Genomic DNA, 20,197 nt, shown 5'->3' on the forward strand with positions numbered 1-20,197 from the left:
CGAAGCGTATTGTAACAAGTAGACGCTTCGCGTCTACTTTGGTCCGTGGGGACCAGTTGAAATTTTTAAAATTTTTGTCAGTACTACAAAAAAAAATCTCCACAATTATCCAAGGAGTGCCCTAAACACGCAGTGGGGAAGAGACCTGCTGTATCCTCATAAGGCTCTGAGTTCAAACCTTAGCCTCGGCATGGTGCTCTACCCAACTTTTTCTTTTTTTAGTACTTCGAAAAAATAAACATCTATAGTAAATACAGAGAGAAAAGGGAAGGTCTCATTATCTATTATAATCAGAAATAAATTTTATTGAAATATTACTTACTTATTTCTGGGTATCATGCTTCATTTCTGGGTATCATGCTTCAGAGAACCATGATGTGTTACAATACGCTCCGCTCTCAAGTACTCGTATACCAAAATTCAATGATACCTTCTTAGTTTATTATAATGCGCCATCTATGGTAAATACGCTAAAACAGAGTCCTCAATTATAATACACTGTTGTACTGACGAACGTTATGGCGTATTCGCCATAGTATGCAGATAATTTCATTTACGTTTTTAAATTATGCTCCAAATTCAAAATGTATTTTTTTACCTTAAAGGCCATTCAAAATTAAGTAAAAAAGTTTTATAAATAAATTTTCCACGATTTATCCGTGTCACAAGATAAAGGAAAAAGAGGGTCCCATTTATTAGAGTATTGGAAAAAGACAACCGTGTTTTTATGTCGATTTTTTTTATTTTTCAAATTTATTTTTAAAAGCTTATAGTAAATAAGATATAAAAAGAATTGACATGAGGAGAATAAGGAATAAAAGTAACCAAAAACGAAATGAATCGAAACTATAGAAGCCGAGATATAAGTAAAAATGTGGGAAAAACAAAAGAAAACTGTTTTTTTCCCGCCGTACCATTTTTTTTTCCTTAAATGATTATTGGCAAATTTCAAAGTAAGCCCTAAACTAACAATTTCTATTAAAAAAACCCAATAAAAAAATAATTTTTTTTTTGGTCAAAAATCGAAAGGGGTATACCCACGAAAAATTTCGAAAAAATGGTTTTTATTTTTTTCTAAATTAACTGTAACTCTGACAACTTTTTGTTTCAAATAAAAGTTCTCAGGCATATCACGAGGTATGCGTATGTCAAAATAAATCGGTTGTAGCTATCATAGAATCGGGGAAAATTGAAAAAAACTATAAAACATAAATATTGAATTATCATGAGCCCTATGGAAAAATTTTAATTTTTTATTTTTCTATCCTATACTACTTCAGAGTACCTTTAAAAAAGATTATTACCGATTTGACTCTAAAACGAACGGAAAACCTATTTCTTTGCATTTTTCGATTTTCGAACAAAATCCGGGTCAAAATGAGCATTTTTTCAAAATATGCTCCGAATTCAAAATTTCTTTTTTCTACTTAAAGACGACTTAAAAAGTAGTAAAAAAGCTTTATGATAAATTTTTCCACGATTCATACGAGTGGCACAATATAAATAGAAAGATTAGGTCCCATAAGAATTGATGTTTGGGGATAAGAAAATCGGGTTTTTTCGTGGATTTTTGTAATTTTTTAGTTTTATTTTTGAAAGCCAATACTAATTAAATATGAAAGGAGTAGACAGATGAAGAAAAAGGAGTAAAAAAAACCATCAGTGAATTAAGTCGAAGCTATAGAAACCGAGATATTAATAAAAAGGTGGAAAAAACAAAAGAAAACTCGTTTTTTCCCATGGTACCATTTTTTTTTCCTAAAATAATTATTGGCAAATTTTAAAGTAAACCCTTAACTAATAATTTCCAGTAAAAAAACTCAATAAAAAAATAATTTTTTTTTTGGACAAAAATCGAAAGGGGTATACCCACGAAAAATTTCGAAAAAATGGTTTTTATTTTTTTCTAAATTAACTGTAACTCTGACAACTTTTTGTTTCGAATAAAAGTTCTCAGGAATTTTATGAGGTATCCGCATGTCAAAATAAATCGGTTCTAGCTATCATAGAATCGGAGAAAATTGAAAAAAACTGTAAAACATAAATATCGAAATATCAAGAGCCCTATGGAAAAATGTAAATTTTTTATTTTTCTATCCTACACTACTTCAGAGTACCTTTAAAAAAGGTTATTACCAATTTGACTCTAAAATGAACAGAAACCCTATTTCTTTGCAATTTTCGATTTTCGAACCAAATCCGGGGTCAAAATGACTATTTTTTCAAAATATGCTCCGAATTCAAAAATTCTTTTTTCTAGCTAATGTCCATTCAAAAACTAGTGAAAAAGCCTTATGACAAAATTTTCCACGATTTATACGAGTGTCACAATATAAAGAGAAACATTAGGTCCCATAAGAATTCATGTTTGGAAATAAGAAAACCGGGTTTCTTCGTGGATTTTTTTTATTTTTTAGGTTAATTTTTGAAAGTTAATAGTAATAAGATATCAAAAGAATTGACAGAAGAAGAATAAGAAAAAAAAATAAATAATCAACGAATTGAATCGAAGCTATAGAAGCCGAGATATAAGTAAAAATGTGGGAAAAACAAAAGAAAACTGGTTTTTTTTCCCCGTACAATTTTTTTTTCCTAAAATGATTATCGGCCGATTTTAAAGTAAGCCCTAAACTAACAATTTCCAGTAAAAAAACTCAATAAAAAAATAATTTTTTTTTTGGTCAAAAATCGAAAGGGGTATACCCACGAAAAATTTCGAAAAAATGGTTTTTATTTTTTTATAAATAAACTATAACTCTGACAACTTTTTGTAATAAATAAAAGTTCTTGGGTATATTAAGAGGTATTGGCCTGTCAAAACGAATTGGTTCTAGCTATTATAGAATCGGAGAAAATTGAATAAAACTGTAAAACATAAATATCGAATTATCAAGAGTCCTATGGAAAAATGTCAATTTTTTATTTTTCTATCTTGCACTACTCCAGAGTACCTTTAAAAATGGTTATTACCAATTTGACTCTAAAATGAACAGAAACCCTATTTCTTTGCAATTTTCGATTTTCGAACAAAATCCGGGGTCAAAATGACCATTTTTTCAAAATATGCTCCAAATTCAAAATTTCTTTTTTCTGGTTAAAGACCATTCAAAAACTAGTAAAAAAGCTTTATGACGAATTTTTCCACGATTCATACGAGTGTCACAATCTAAAGAGGAAGATCAGGTCCCATAAGAAGCAATGTATTAGGATAGGAAAAAGTGGTTTGTTTCTTGTTTTTTTTTAAATTTTTATTTTAAAAGGCAATTATAATAAAATAAAAAAAATTTAAGGAAAAAAAAACGAATAAAAAAATTTATCAACTTATTGAATTGAAGCTATGAAAGCCGTGATCTCAATAATATAGTAAAAAAATATAAAAATACAACTTTTTTTGACACCGCATCAATGTCTTTTTTTTCTAAATTGATAAACTATTAATATAAATTTATTATCAATTTAGCAACCCCCACTAAAAGAACCCTACTAAAATAAAACTATTATCACTATTATTTTTTTTCCAGATATTTATACCTTGTCCTAACCTTTATAATACGATTACTATAATTATAAATAATATTTTCCTTATGAAAGCACCAAAACCTCAAAACATGCTGAAGATTAATATTACTTTTATTATAAATAATATTCTACTTATTAATGCACTTAAACTTTAAAACACCCTGTAGATTAATATTACTATTATTATAAATATTATTCTCCTTATAAACGCCTTAAAACCTTAACGCCCCCGGTATATTCCGATTACTATTAAGACAAATAATATTTTCCTTATTTATGCCCTCAACCTTAAAACCCCCCGTATAATTACTATTTTTATACTATTATTATTATCCGCATAAATATCCCGTAATATCAATACCCTCTGTATATTACAAATATATATTTATTCATATTCATTTAATTTATCCTAGTAATTTATCAAGAAACCGCGTAAAATTGTCCCCATAATACTAATAATATTCATTAATAAAATAACTCATGACGTCACGAGACGAACACGACGCGTTTATAATTGTTGCCAGACATCCTCCATCCTTCTCTCAAACCGCTTTTCCTACTCTAACTCGTAGCGCAAACGGGGCCGAATTTGCCGCCACAATACCGAAAACCCCGCGGTTACGTCATCTGGCCATGTGCGACTCGATAATGACGTCGTCCGTATGCTTTTACATTGGGGCAATTTGGTGCTGGACCGCCAACTATTTTGTACCATGCGTTGGCTCCCGTGGTGTCGACGGTATGATTGGTTGATTGGAACGGCTTATTTTTGGGGGTTTTTCTTAAATAACAGCGCATTGCGGGAAAACGGTAACATTTGAAGAAAAACGGTTTTTAGTGGATTATAGCCAGATAGTGTCCGGTGATTTCAGAAAAAAAATGGTTTTCGTAGGTGTCATAGGTATGCCGGTTTAAAGCGTCAAAGTTAAAAAAAGGTGTAGAGCAAAAACTGCTCTACGTAGAAGGTTGTAGAGTACGCCGAAAAATAGGATTTAAAAAGTTCTTAAAACGCTGAAAGTTTGAAGTCTCTAGGTGCCGCCGATAAAGAGTTATTAAGAAAAATAGAAAAAATCGGTCAAAAAAAGGCTCAAAAAGGGGTTTATATTTGTTAACACAGCTCACCCTGTATAATACGTAGCGTCATGAGTAATACCTCTATTTAATCCTAAAGGATTAAGCTTTCAAACGGCGTTACCAAAAAAAATTTAAAAATTTTTTTAGAAGTAGAAAAAAATTAATTTCTCGAAAAATTCACTTTTTTTTTTTTTGAAAAAAAAAATTTTAAGTTTGAGCTCGTTTATCTCGGAAGGAGTTTCTTTTGGAAAAAAATAGTTTTAATAAAAAAGAAAGCTACATTTACGTAGAAAAGGGCTGTTTTATTCGCATTATCGGGAACATTACCTTTTAGGCCCCACAGCCGTTTAAGTCCGCGAGGTACCGCGCAAAAAGTTCAAAATTCATTCACAGAAAAATCCGACTTCTAAAGGGTTTATCTTAAAAAGCGCCCTTTGGGAGCAGGTTTCCGTAGAGGTCTTTGATGTAAATGAGTTTCATAAAATTCGGCTCAGTCAATTTTCCCCCACCCGCCAAAGATCCTGTTTTCGCGAAAAAAGCAGTTTTTTGCCACGCCCGCCCCTTCGGGGCGGCGTGGCCAAAAAAAATTTACATCATCACATAGCTTCAACTTTCCTACATAACACAGTGAAAACCAGAAAAAAAAATACACCATAGAACAAAAGTTATTAGCGTTTATGTGTCGCAAGTCGGAACCTCCACCATTTTTTTCCGGTGCGTTCTTACAATACGCGAAGCGTATTGTAACAAGTAGACGCTTCGCGTCTACTTTGGTCCGTGGGGACCAGTAGAAATTTTTAAAATTTTTGTCAGTACTACAAAAAAAAATCTCTACAATAATCCAAGGAGTGCCCTAAACACGCAGTGGGGAAGAGACCTGCCGTATCCTCATAAGGCTCTGAGTTCAAACCTTAGCCTCGGCATGGTGCTCTACCCAACTTTTTCTTTTTTTAGTACTTCGACAGAATTAACATCTATAGTAAATACAGAGAGAAAAGGGAAGGTCTCATTATCTATTATAATCAGAAATACATTTTATTGAAATATTACTAACTTATTTCTGGGTGAGTTACTTATTATATTAGGTATTACGTCACTTATAGCAAAAATCAATTTAGAAATTTTTATCTCACAGAAGAAGAAAATAGACTTATTCAAGTTCAAGTTAAATTTAAGTTCATATTTCTTTTAAATACGTGAATAAGTCTATTTTCTTCTTCTTTTCAATTGTTGAGCGTGTGAGATAAAATTTTCTAATTGATTTTTGGTATAAGTGACGTAATACCCAATATAATAAGTAACTCATTATGAATTCGTCACAACAATAAAGATTTTACTTATTTCTGGGTATCATGCTTCAGAGAACCATGATGTGTTACAATACGCTCCGCTCTCAAGTAACTCGTATAAATATAACCAATATTCAATAATACCTTCATATTTTATTATATTGCGCCATCTATGGTAAATACGCTAAAACAGAGTTCTCAATTATAATACACTGTTGTACTGACGAACGTTATGGCGTATTCACCATAGTATGCAGATAATTTCATTTACGTTTTTAAATTATGCTCCAAATTCAAAATGTATTTTTTTACCTTAAAGGCCATTCAAAATTAAGTAAAAAGATTTATAAATAAATTTTCCACGATTTATCCGTGCCACAAGATAAAGGAAAAAGAGGGTCCCATTTATTAGAGTATTGGAATAAGACAACCGTGTTTTTATGTCGATTTTTTTTATTTTTCAAATTTATTTTTGAAAGCTTATAGTAATAAGATATAAAAAGAATTGACATGAGGAGAATAAGGAATAAAAGAAACCAAAAACGAAATGAATCGAAACTATAGAAGCCGAGATATAAGTAAAAATGTGGGAAAAACAAAAGAAAACTGGTTTTTTCCCACCGTACCATTTTTTTTTCCTAAAATGATTATTGGCAAATTTCAAAGTAAGCCCTAAACTAACAATTTCTATTAAAAAAACCCAATAAAAAAATAATTTTTTTTTTGGTCAAAAATCGAACCCACGAAAAATTTCGAAAAAATGGTTTTTATTTTTTTATAAATAAAATATAACTCTGACAACTTTTTGTATTAAATAAAAGTTCTCAGGCATATCACGAGGTATGCGTATGTCAAAATAAATCGGTTGTAGCTATCATAGAATCGGAGAAAATTGAAAAAAACTATAAAACATAAATATTGAATTATCATGAGCCCTATGGAAAAATTTCAATTTTTTATTTTTCTATCCTATACTACTTCAGAGTACCTTTAAAAAAGATTATTACCGATTTGACTTTAAAACGAACGGAAAACCTATTTCTTTGCATTTTTCGATTTTCGAACAAAATCCGGGTCAAAATGAGCATTTTTTCAAAATATGCTCCGAATTCAAAATTTCGTTTTTCTACTTAAAGACGACTTAAAAAGTAGTAAAAAAGCTTCATGACAAATTTTTCCACGATTCATACGAGTGGCACAATATAAATGGAAAGATTAGGTCCCATAAGAATTGATGTTTGGGGATACGAAAATCGGGTTTTTTCGTGGATTTTTGTAATTTTTCAGTTTTATTTTTGAAAGCCAATACTAATTATATATGAAAGGAGTAGACAGATGAAGAAAAAGGAGTAAAAAAAACCATCAGTGAATTAAGTCGAAGCTATAGAAACCGAGATATTAATAAAAAGGTGGAAAAAACAAAAGAAAACTTGTTTTTTCCCATGGTACCATTTTTTTTTCCTAAAATAATTATTGGCAAATTTTAAAGTAAACCCTTAACTAATAATTTCCAGTAAAAAAACTCAATAAAAAAATAATTTTTTTTTTGGACAAAAATCGAAAGGGGTATACCCACGAAAAATTTCGAAAAAATGGTTTTTATTTTTTTCTAAATTAACTGTAACTCTGACAACTTTTTGTTTCGAATAAAAGTTCTCAGGAATTTTATGAGGTATCCGCATGTCAAAATAAATCGGTTCTAGCTATCATAGAATCGGAGAAAATTGAAAAAAACTGTAAAACATAAATATCGAAATATCAAGAGCCCTATGGAAAAATGTAAATTTTTTATTTTTCTATCCTACACTACTTCAGAGTACCTTTAAAAAAGGTTATTACCAATTTGACTCTAAAATGAACAGAAACCCTATTTCTTTGCAATTTTCGATTTTCGAACCAAATCCGGGGTCAAAATGACTATTTTTTCAAAATATGCTCCGAATTCAAAAATTCTTTTTTCTAGCTAATGTCCATTCAAAAACTAGTGAAAAAGCCTTATGACAAAATTTTCCACGATTTATACGAGTGTCACAATATAAAGAGAAACATTAGGTCCCATAAGAATTCATGTTTGGAAATAAGAAAACCGGGTTTCTTCGTGGATTTTTTTTATTTTTTAGGTTAATTTTTGAAAGTTAATAGTAATAAGATATCAAAAGAATTGACAGAAGAAGAATAAGAAAAAAAAATAAATAATCAACGAATTGAATCGAAGCTATAGAAGCCGAGATATAAGTAAAAATGTGGGAAAAACAAAAGAAAACTGGTTTTTTTTCCCCGTACAATTTTTTTTTCCTAAAATGATTATTGGCCGATTTTAAAGTAAGCCCTAAACTAACAATTTCTATTAAAAAAACCCAATAAAAAAATAATTTTTTTTTTGGTCAAAAATCGAACCCACGAAAAATTTCGAAAAAATGGTTTTTATTTTTTTATAAATAAACTATAACTCTGATAACTTTTTGTATTAAACAAAAGTTCTTGGGTATATTAAGAGGTATTCGCCTGTCAAAACGAATTGGTTCTAGCTATTATAGAATCGGAGAAAATTGAAAAAAACTGTAAAACATAAATATCGAATTATCAAGAGCCCTATGGCAAAATTTTAATTTTTTATTTTCCTATCCTGTACTACTTTAGAGTACCTTTAAAAAAGGTTATTACCAATTTGACTCTAAAATGAACAGAAACCCTATTTCTTTGCAATTTTCGATTTTCGAACAAAATCCGGGTCAAAATGACCATTTTTTCAAAATATGCTCCGAATTCAAAAATTCTTTTTTCTAGCTAATGTCCATTCAAAAACTAGTGAAAAAGCCTTATGACAAAATTTTCCACGATTTATACGAGTGTCACAATATAAAGAGAAACATTAGGTCCCATAAGAATTCATGTTTGGAAATAAGAAAACCGGGTTTCTTCGTGGATTTTTTTTATTTTTTAGGTTAATTTTTGAAAGTTAATAGTAATAAGATATCAAAAGAATTGACAGAAGAAGAATAAGAAAAAAAAATAAATAATCAACGAATTGAATCGAAGCTATAGAAGCCGAGATATAAGTAAAAATGTGGGAAAAACAAAAGAAAACTTCCTTTTTCCCACCGTACAATTTTTTTTTCCTAAAATGATTAATGGCAAATTTTAAAGTAAACCGTAAACTAACAATTTCCAGTAAAAAAACTCAATAAAAAAAAAATTTTTTTTTGGTCGAAAATCGAAAGGGGTATACCCACGAAAAATTTCGAAAAAATGATTTTTATTTTTTTCTGAATTAACTGTGAGTCTGAGAACTTTTTGTTTCAAACAAAAGTTCTCGGGAATATTACGAGATATCCGTATGTCAAAACGAATCGGTTCTAGCTATCATAGAATCGGAGAAAATTGAAAAAAACTGTAAAACATAAATATCGAATTATCAAGAGCCCTATGGCAAAATTTTAATTTTTTATTTTCCTATCCTGTACTACTTTAGAGTACCTTTAAAAAAGATTATTACCGATTTGACTCTAAAATGAACGGAAAACCTATTTCTTTGCATTTTTCGATTTTCGAACAAAATCCGGGTCAAAATGACCATTTTTTCAAAACATGCTCCGAATTCAAAATTTCTTTTTTCTGGTTAAAGACCATTCAAAAACTAGTAAAAAAGCTTCATGACAAATTTTTCCACGATCCATACGAGTGCCACAATATAAATAGAAAGATTAGGTCCCATAAGAATTCATGTTTGGGGATAAGAAAACCGGGTTTTTTCGTGGATTTTTTTGATTTTTCAGTTTTATTTTTGAGAACCAATAGTAACTGGATATAAAAAGAATTGACAGGAGAAGAATAAGGAATAAAAGAAACCATAAACGAATTGAATCAAAGCTACAGAACCCGCGATACTATAGTAAAAATGTGGGAAAAACAAAAGAAAACTGGTTTTTTCCCACCGTACAATTTTTTTTCCTAAAACGATTATTGGCAAATTTTAAAGTAAGCCCTAAACTAACAATTTCCAGTAAAAAAGCCCAATAAAAAAATAATTTTTTTTTTGGTCGAAAATCGAAAGGGGTATACCCACGAAAAATTTCGAAAAAATGGTTTTTATTTTTTTATAAATAAACTATAACTCTGATAACTTTTTGTATTAAACAAAAGTTCTTGGGTATATTAAGAGGTATTCGCCTGTCAAAACGAATTGGTTCTAGCTATTATAGAATCGGAGAAAATTGAAAAAAACTGTAAAACATAAATATCGAATTATCAAGAGCCCTATGGCAAAATTTTAATTTTTTATTTTCCTATCCTGTACTACTTTAGAGTACCTTTAAAAAAGGTTATTACCAATTTGACTCTAAAATGAACAGAAACCCTATTTCTTTGCAATTTTCGATTTTCGAACAAAATCCGGGTCAAAATGACCATTTTTTCAAAATATGCTCCGAATTCAAAAATTCTTTTTTCTAGCTAATGTCCATTCAAAAACTAGTGAAAAAGCCTTATGACAAAATTTTCCACGATTTATACGAGTGTCACAATATAAAGAGAAACATTAGGTCCCATAAGAATTCATGTTTGGAAATAAGAAAACCGGGTTTCTTCGTGGATTTTTTTTATTTTTTAGGTTAATTTTTGAAAGTTAATAGTAATAAGATATCAAAAGAATTGACAGAAGAAGAATAAGAAAAAAAAATAAATAATCAACGAATTGAATCGAAGCTATAGAAGCCGAGATATAAGTAAAAATGTGGGAAAAACAAAAGAAAACTTCCTTTTTCCCACCGTACAATTTTTTTTTCCTAAAATGATTAATGGCAAATTTTAAAGTAAACCGTAAACTAACAATTTCCAGTAAAAAAACTCAATAAAAAAAAAATTTTTTTTTGGTCGAAAATCGAAAGGGGTATACCCACGAAAAATTTCGAAAAAATGATTTTTATTTTTTTCTGAATTAACTGTGAGTCTGAGAACTTTTTGTTTCAAACAAAAGTTCTCGGGAATATTACGAGATATCCGTATGTCAAAACGAATCGGTTCTAGCTATCATAGAATCGAAGAAAATTGAAAAAAACTGTAAAACATAAATATCGAATTATCAAGAGCCCTATGGCAAAATTTTAATTTTTTATTTTCCTATCCTGTACTACTTTAGAGTACCTTTAAAAAAGATTATTACCGATTTGACTCTAAAATGAACGGAAAACCTATTTTTTTGCATTTTTCGATTTTCGAACAAAATCCGGGTCAAAATGAGCATTTTTTCAAAATATGCTCTAAATTCAAAATTTCTTTTTTCTGCTTAAAGACGACTTAAAAAGTAGTAAAAAAGCTTTATGACAAATTTTTCCACGATTCATACGAGTGCCCCAATATAAATAGAAAGATTAGGTCCCATAAGAATTGATGTTTGGGGATAAGAAAACCGGCTTTTTCCGTGGATTTTTGCCATTTTTCAGTTTTATTTTTGAAAGCCAATACTAATTAAATATGAAAGGAGTAGACAGATGAAGAAAAAGGAGTAAAAAAAACCATCAGTGAATTGAATCGAAGCTATAGAAACCGAGATATTAATAAAAAGGTAGAAAAAACAAAAGAAAACTCGTTTTTTCCCATGATACCATTTTTTTTTCCTAAAATAATTATTGGCAAATTTTAAAATAAGCCCTAAACTAATAATTTCCAGTAAAAAAACTCAATAAAAAAATAATTTTTTTTTTGGTCAAAAATCGAAAGGGGTATACCCACGAAAAATTTCGAAAAAATGATTTTTATTTTTTTCTAAATTAACTGTAACTCTGACAACTTTTTGTTTCAAATAAAAGTTCACAGGAATTTTATGAGGTATCCGCATGTCAAAATAAATCGGTTCTAGCTATTATATAATCGGAGAAAATTGAAAAAAACTGTAAAACATAAATATCGAAATATCAAGAGCCCTATGAAAAAATGTCAATTTTTTATTTTTCTATCCTACACTACTTCAGAGTACCTTTAAAAAATTTTATTACCAATTTGACTCTAAAATGAACAGAAACCCTATTTCTTTGCAATTTTCGATTTTCGAACCAAATCCGGGGTCAAAATGACAATTTTTTCAAAATATGCTCCGAATTCAAAAATTCTTTTTTCTAGTTAATGTCCATTCAAAAACTAGTGAAAAAGCTTTATGACAAAATTTTCCACGATTTATACGAGTGTCACAATATAAAGAGAAACATTAGGTCCCATAAGAATTCATGTTTGGGGATAAGAAAACCGGGTTTTTTCGTGGATTTTTTTGATTTTTCAGTTTTATTTTTGAAAGCCAATAGTAATAAAATATCAAAAGAATTGACAGGAGAAGAATAAGAAATAAAAGAAACCATAAACGAATTGAATCGAAGCTATAGAAGCCGAGATATAAGTAAAAATGTGGGAAAAATAAAAGAAAACTTCCTTTTTCCCACCGTACAATTTTTTTTTCCTAAAATGATTATTGGCAAATTTTCAAGTAGGCCCTAAACTAATAATTTCCAGTAAAAAAACTCAATAAAAAAAAAAAATTTTTTTGTTCGAAAATCGAAAGGGGTATACCCACGAAAATTTTCGAAAAAATTATTTTTATTTTTTTCTGAATTAACTGTGAGTCTGAGAACTTTTTGTTTCAAACAAAAGTTCTCGGGAATATTACGAGGTATCCGCATGTCAAAACGAATCGGTTCTAGCTATCATAGAATCGGAGAAAATTGAAAAAAACTGTAAAACATAAATATCGAATTATCAAGAGCCCTATGGAAAAATATCAATTTTTTATTTTTCTATCCTGCACTACTTCAGAGTACCTTTAAAAAAGGTTATTACCAATTTGACTCTAAAATGAACAGAAACCCTATTTCTTTGCAATTTTCGATTTTCGAACAAAATCCGGGGTCAAAATGACAATTTTTTCAAAATATGCTCCGAATTCAAAATTTCTTTCTTCTGCTTAAAGACCATTCAATAACTAGTAAAAAAGCTTTATGACAAATTTTTCCACGATTCATACGAGTGTCACAATCTAAAGAGAAAGATCAGGTCCCATAAGAAGCAATGTATTAGGATAAGAAAAAGTGGTTTGTTTCTTGTTTTTTTTTTTTAATTTTTATTTTAAAAGGCAATTATAATAAAATAAAAAAAAATTAAAGAAAAGAAAACGAATAAAAAATTTATCAACTTATTGAATTGAAGCTATAAAAGCCGTGATATCAGTAATATAGTAAAATAATACAAAAAATACACCTTTTTTTGACACCGCATCAATGTCTTTTTTTTCTAAATTGATAAACTATTTATATAAATTTATTACCAATTTAGCAACCCCCACTAAAAGAACCCTAACTAAAATAAAACTATTATTACTATTATTTTTTTTCCAGATATTTATACCTTGTCTTAACCTTTATGCTGCTATTACTATTATTATAAATATTATCTTTCTTGTAAATGTCCTTAAACCTTAAAACACCCTTTATAATACGATTACTATAATTATAAATAATATTTTCCTTATGAAAGCACTAAAACCCTAAAATATGCTGACGATTAATATTACTTTTATTATATATAATATTCTCCTTATTAATGCACTTAAACTTTAAAACACCCTGTAGATTAATATTACTATAATTATAAATATTATTTTCCTTATAAATGCCTTAAAACCTTAAAACCCCCGGTATATTCCGATTACTATTAAGACAAATAATATTTTCCTTATTTATGCCCTCTACCTTAAAACCCCCGGTATAATTCTATTTCCATACTATTATTATCCTCATAAATGTTCCGTAATATCAATACCCTCTGTATATTTCAAATATATATTTATTAATATTTATATTCATTTTATTTATCCCAGTAATTTATCAAGAAACCGCGTAAAATTGTCCCCATAATACTAATAATATTCATTAATAAAATAACTCATGACGTCACGAGACGAACACGACGCGTTTATAATTGTTGCCAGACATCCTCCATCCTTCTCTCAAACCGCTTTTCCTACTCTAACTCGTAGCGCAAACGGGCCGAATTTGCCGCCACAATACCCCGAAAACCCCGCGCTTACGTCATCTGGCCATGTGCGACTCGATAGTGACGTCGTCCGTATGCCTTTACATTGGGTCAATTTGGTGCTGGACCGCCAACGTTATTGTACCATGAGCTGGCTCCCTGTGTCTCGAGGGTATGACTGGTTGATTGGAACGGCTTATTTTTGGGGGTTTTTCTTAAATAACAGCTCGTTGCGGAAAAACGGTAACATTTGAAGAAAAACGTTTTTTAGTGGATTATAGCCAGATAGTGTCCGGTGATTTCAGAAAAAAAATGGTTTCCGTAGGTGTCATAGGTATGCCGGTATAAAGCGTCAAAGTTAAAAAAAGGTGTAGAGCAAAAACTGCTCTACGTAGAAGACTGTAGACTATGTCGAAAAATAGGATTTAAAAAGTTCTTAAAATGCTGAAAGTTTGAAATTTGTAGGTGCCGCCAATAAAGAGTTATTAAGAAAAGTAGAAAAAAACGGTCAAAAAAAGGCTCAAAAAGGGGTTTATATTTGTTAACACAGCTCACCCCGTATAATACGTAGCACCATGAATAATACCTCTATTTAATCCTAAAGGATTAAGCTTTCAAACGGTGAAAACAAAAAAAATTAAAAAAATTTTTTAGAAGTAGAAAAAAATTTATTTCTCGAAAAATTCACTTTTTTTTTTTCGAAAAAAAAAAATTTAAGTTTGAGCTAGTTTATCTCGGAAGGAGTTTCTTTTGGAAAAAAATAGTTAAGATAAAAAAGAAAGCTACATTTACGTAGAAAAGGGCTGTTTTATTCGCATTATCGGAAACATTACCGTTTAGGCCCCACGGCCGTTTAAGTCCGCGAGGTACCGCGCAAAAAGTTCAAAATTCATTCACAGAAAAATCCGACTTCTAAAGGGTTTATCTTAAAAAGCGCCCTTTAGGAGCTGCTTTATATAAAGGCCTTTAACGTCAATGAGTTTCAGAAAAATCGGCCCGGTCAGTTTTCCACAACGACTTAATCAAATTTTTTTCGTCAAAAAACCGTTTTTTGCCACGCCCACCCCTTCGGGGTGGGCGTGGCGAAAAATTTTTTTCACCGTTATATACTCTCATCCTTCCTACATATAACGGTAAAAACCCGAAAGAAAAATTCGCCATAGAAAAAAAGTTATTAGCGTTTTTGTGTCGAAAGTCGGAACCTCCGCCAATTTTTGTCGGTGCGTTCTTACAATACGCGAAGCGTATTGTAACAAGTAGACGCTTCGCGTCTACTTTGGTCCGTGGGGACCAGTAGAAATTTTTAAAATTTTTGTCAGTACTACAAAAAAAAATCTCTACAATAATCCAAGGAGTGCCCTAAACACGCAGTGGGGAAGAGACCTGCCGTATCCTCATAAGGCTCTGAGTTCAAACCTTAGCCTCGGCATGGTGCTCTACCCAACTTTTTCTTTTTTTAGTACTTCGACAGAATTAACATCTATAGTAAATACAGAGAGAAAAGGGAAGGTCTCATTATCTATTATAATCAGAAATACATTTTATTGAAATATTACTAACTTATTTCTGGGTGAGTTACTTATTATATTAGGTATTACGTCACTTATAGCAAAAATCAATTTAGAAATTTTTATCTCACAGAAGAAGAAAATAGACTTATTCAAGTTCAAGTTAAATTTAAGTTCATATTTCTTTTAAATACGTGAATAAGTCTATTTTCTTCTTCTTTTCAATTGTTGAGCGTGTGAGATAAAATTTTCTAATTGATTTTTGGTATAAGTGACGTAATACCCAATATAATAAGTAACTCATTATGAATTCGTCACAACAATAAAGATTTTACTTATTTCTGGGTATCATGCTTCAGAGAACCATGATGTGTTACAATACGCTCCGCTCTCAAGTAACTCGTATAAATATAACCAATATTCAATAATACCTTCATATTTTATTATATTGCGCCATCTATGGTAAATACGCTAAAACAGAGTTCTCAATTATAATACACTGTTGTACTGACGAACGTTATGGCGTATTCACCATAGTATGCAGATAATTTCATTTACGTTTTTAAATTATGCTCCAAATTCAAAATGTATTTTTTTACCTTAAAGGCCATTCAAAATTAAGTAAAAAGATTTATAAATAAATTTTCCACGATTTATCCGTGCCACAAGATAAAGGAAAAAGAGGGTCCCATTTATTAGAGTATTGGAATAAGACAACCGTGTTTTTATGTCGATTTTTTTTATTTTTCAAATTTATTTTTGAAAGCTTATAGTAATAAGATATAAAAAGAATTGACATGAGGAGAATAAGGAATAAAAGAAACCAAAAACGAAATGAATCGAAACTATAGAAGCCGAGATATAAGTAAAAATGTGGGAAAAACAAAAGAAAACTGGTTTTTTCCCACCGTACCATTTTTTTTTCCTAAAATGATTATTGGCAAATTTCAAAGTAAGCCCTAAACTAACAATTTCTATTAAAAAAACCCAATAAAAAAATAATTTTTTTTTTTGGTCAAAAATCGAACCCACGAAAAATTTCGAAAAAATGGTTTTTATTTTTTTATAAATAAAATATAACTCTGACAACTTTTTGTATTAAATAAAAGTTCTCAGGCATATCACGAGGTATGTGTATGTCAAAATAAATCGGTTGTAGCTATCATAGAATCGGAGAAAATTGAAAAAAACTATAAAACATAAATATTGAATTATCATGAGCCCTATGGAAAAATTTCAATTTTTTATTTTTCTATCCTATACTACTTCAGAGTACCTTTAAAAAAGATTATTACCGATTTGACTTTAAAACGAACGGAAAACCTATTTCTTTGCATTTTTCGATTTTCGAACAAAATCCGGGTCAAAATGAGCATTTTTTCAAAATATGCTCCGAATTCAAAATTTCGTTTTTCTACTTAAAGACGACTTAAAAAGTAGTAAAAAAGCTTCATGACAAATTTTTCCACGATTCATACGAGTGGCACAATATAAATGGAAAGATTAGGTCCCATAAGAATTGATGTTTGGGGATACGAAAATCGGGTTTTTTCGTGGATTTTTGTAATTTTTCAGTTTTATTTTTGAAAGCCAATACTAATTATATATGAAAGGAGTAGACAGATGAAGAAAAAGGAGTAAAAAAAACCATCAGTGAATTAAGTCGAAGCTATAGAAACCGAGATATTAATAAAAAGGTGGAAAAAACAAAAGAAAACTTGTTTTTTCCCATGGTACCATTTTTTTTTCCTAAAATAATTATTGGCAAATTTTAAAGTAAACCCTTAACTAATAATTTCCAGTAAAAAAACTCAATAAAAAAATAATTTTTTTTTTGGACAAAAATCGAAAGGGGTATACCCACGAAAAATTTCGAAAAAATGGTTTTTATTTTTTTCTAAATTAACTGTAACTCTGACAACTTTTTGTTTCGAATAAAAGTTCTCAGGAATTTTATGAGGTATCCGCATGTCAAAATAAATCGGTTCTAGCTATCATAGAATCGGAGAAAATTGAAAAAAACTGTAAAACATAAATATCGAAATATCAAGAGCCCTATGGAAAAATGTAAATTTTTTATTTTTCTATCCTACACTACTTCAGAGTACCTTTAAAAAAGGTTATTACCAATTTGACTCTAAAATGAACAGAAACCCTATTTCTTTGCAATTTTCGATTTTCGAACCAAATCCGGGGTCAAAATGACTATTTTTTCAAAATATGCTCCGAATTCAAAAATTCTTTTTTCTAGCTAATGTCCATTCAAAAACTAGTGAAAAAGCCTTATGACAAAATTTTCCACGATTTATACGAGTGTCACAATATAAAGAGAAACATTAGGTCCCATAAGAATTCATGTTTGGAAATAAGAAAACCGGGTTTCTTCGTGGATTTTTTTTATTTTTTAGGTTAATTTTTGAAAGTTAATAGTAATAAGATATCAAAAGAATTGACAGAAGAAGAATAAGAAAAAAAAATAAATAATCAACGAATTGAATCGAAGCTATAGAAGCCGAGATATAAGTAAAAATGTGGGAAAAACAAAAGAAAACTGGTTTTTTTTCCCCGTACAATTTTTTTTTCCTAAAATGATTATTGGCCGATTTTAAAGTAAGCCCTAAACTAACAATTTCCAGTAAAAAAACTCAATAAAAAAATAATTTTTTTTTTGGTCAAAAATCGAAACGGGTATACCCACGAAAAATTTCGAAAAAATGGTTTTTATTTTTTTATAAATAAACTATAACTCTGACAACTTTTTGTAATAAATAAAAGTTCTTGGGTATATTAAGAGGTATTGGCCTGTCAAAACGAATTGGTTCTAGCTATTATAGAATCGGAGAAAATTGAATAAAACTGTAAAACATAAATATCGAATTATCAAGAGTCCTATGGAAAAATGTCAATTTTTTATTTTTCTATCTTGCACTACTCCAGAGTACCTTTAAAAATGGTTATTACCAATTTGACTCTAAAATGAACAGAAACCCTATTTCTTTGCAATTTTCGATTTTCGAACAAAATCCGGGGTCAAAATGACCATTTTTTCAAAATATGCTCCAAATTCAAAATTTCTTTTTTCTGGTTAAAGACCATTCAAAAACTAGTAAAAAAGCTTTATGACGAATTTTTCCACGATTCATACGAGTGTCACAATCTAAAGAGGAAGATCAGGTCCCATAAGAAGCAATGTATTAGGATAGGAAAAAGTGGTTTGTTTCTTGTTTTTTTTTAAATTTTTATTTTAAAAGGCAATTATAATAAAATAAAAAAAATTTAAGGAAAAAAAAACGAATAAAAAAATTTATCAACTTATTGAATTGAAGCTATGAAAGCCGTGATCTCAATAATATAGTAAAAAAATATAAAAATACACCTTTTTTTGACACCGCATCAATGTCTTTTTTTCTAAATTGATAAACTATTAATATAAATTTATTACCAATTTAGCAACCCCCACTAAAAGAACCCTACTAAAATAAAACTATTATCACTATTATTTTTTTTCCAGATATTTATACCTTGTCTTAACCTTTATGCTGCTATTACTATTATTATAAATATTATCTTTCTTGTAAATGTCCTTAAACCTTAAAACACCCTTTATAATACGATTACTATAATTATAAATAATATTTTCCTTATGAAAGCACCAAAACCTCAAAACATGCTGAAGATTAATATTACTTTTATTATAAATAATATTCTCCTTATTAATGCACTTAAACTTTAAAACACCCTGTAGATTAATATTACTATTATTATAAATATTATTTTCCTTATAAACGCCTTAAAACCTTAACGCCCCCGGTATATTCCGATTACTATTAAGACAAATAATATTTTCCTTATTTATGCCCTCAACCTTAAAACCCCCCGTATAATTACTATTTTTATACTATTATTATTATCCGCATAAATATCCCGTAATATCAATACCCTCTGTATATTACAAATATATATTTATTCATATTCATTTAATTTATCCTAGTAATTTATCAAGAAACCGCGTAAAATTGTCCCCATAATACTAATAATATTCATTAATAAAATAACTCATGACGTCACGAGACGAACACGACGCGTTTATAATTGTTGCCAGGCATCCTCCATCCTTCTCTCAAACCGCTTTTCCTACTCTAACTCGTAGCGCAAACGGGCCGAATTTGCCGCCACAATACCCCGAAAACCCCGCGCTTACGTCATCTGGCCATATGCGACTCGATAGTGACGTCGTCCGTATGCCTTTACATTGGGTCAATTTGGTGCTGGATCGCCAACGTTATTGTACCATGAGCTGGCTCCCTGTGTCTCGAGGGTATGACTGGTTGATTGGAACGGCTTATTTTTGTGGGTTTTTCTTAAATAACAGCGCATTGCGGGAAAACGGTAACATTTGAAGAAAAACGGTTTTTAGTGGATTATAGCCAGATAGTGTCCGGTGATTTCAGAAAAAAAATGGTTTTCGTAGGTATCATAGGTATGCCGGTATAAAGCGTCAAAGTTAAAAAAAGGTGTAGAGCAAAAACTGCTCTACGTAGAAGGTTGTAGAGTACGACGAAAAATAGGATTTAAAAAGTTCTTAAAACGCTGCAAGTTTGAAGTCTCTAGGTGCCGCCGATAAAGAGTTATTAAGAAAAATAGAAAAAATCGGTCAAAAAAAGGCTCAAAAATGGGTTTATATTTGTTAACACAGCTCACCCTGTATAATACGTAGCGTCATGAGTAATACCTCTATTTAATCCTAAAGGATTAAGCTTTCAAACGGTGTTACCAAAAAAAATTTAAAAA

At 29.8% G+C, this 20,197-nt stretch overlaps 1 long non-coding RNA gene across 1 annotated transcript in view; it reads right to left on the minus strand.

The window, feature by feature from the left end:
* Positions 1-2,613: 2,613 nt before the first annotated feature.
* LOC126748088 (uncharacterized) overlaps positions 2,614-20,197 on the minus strand; it is a 29,784-nt gene continuing 12,200 nt past the window's right edge. Inside the window, exons 2-3 of the long non-coding RNA XR_007664625.1 lie at positions 13,283-14,484; positions 2,614-3,542 (exon numbers count right to left, since the gene is read on the minus strand). This is a non-coding gene — a long non-coding RNA (uncharacterized LOC126748088). The remainder of the gene's footprint in view (positions 3,543-13,282; positions 14,485-20,197) is intronic.

The sequence above is a fragment of the Anthonomus grandis genome, chromosome 21, assembly GCF_022605725.1.
Source record: "Anthonomus grandis grandis chromosome 21, icAntGran1.3, whole genome shotgun sequence".
In the NCBI taxonomy this organism is placed as follows: Eukaryota; Metazoa; Arthropoda; class Insecta; order Coleoptera; family Curculionidae; genus Anthonomus; species Anthonomus grandis.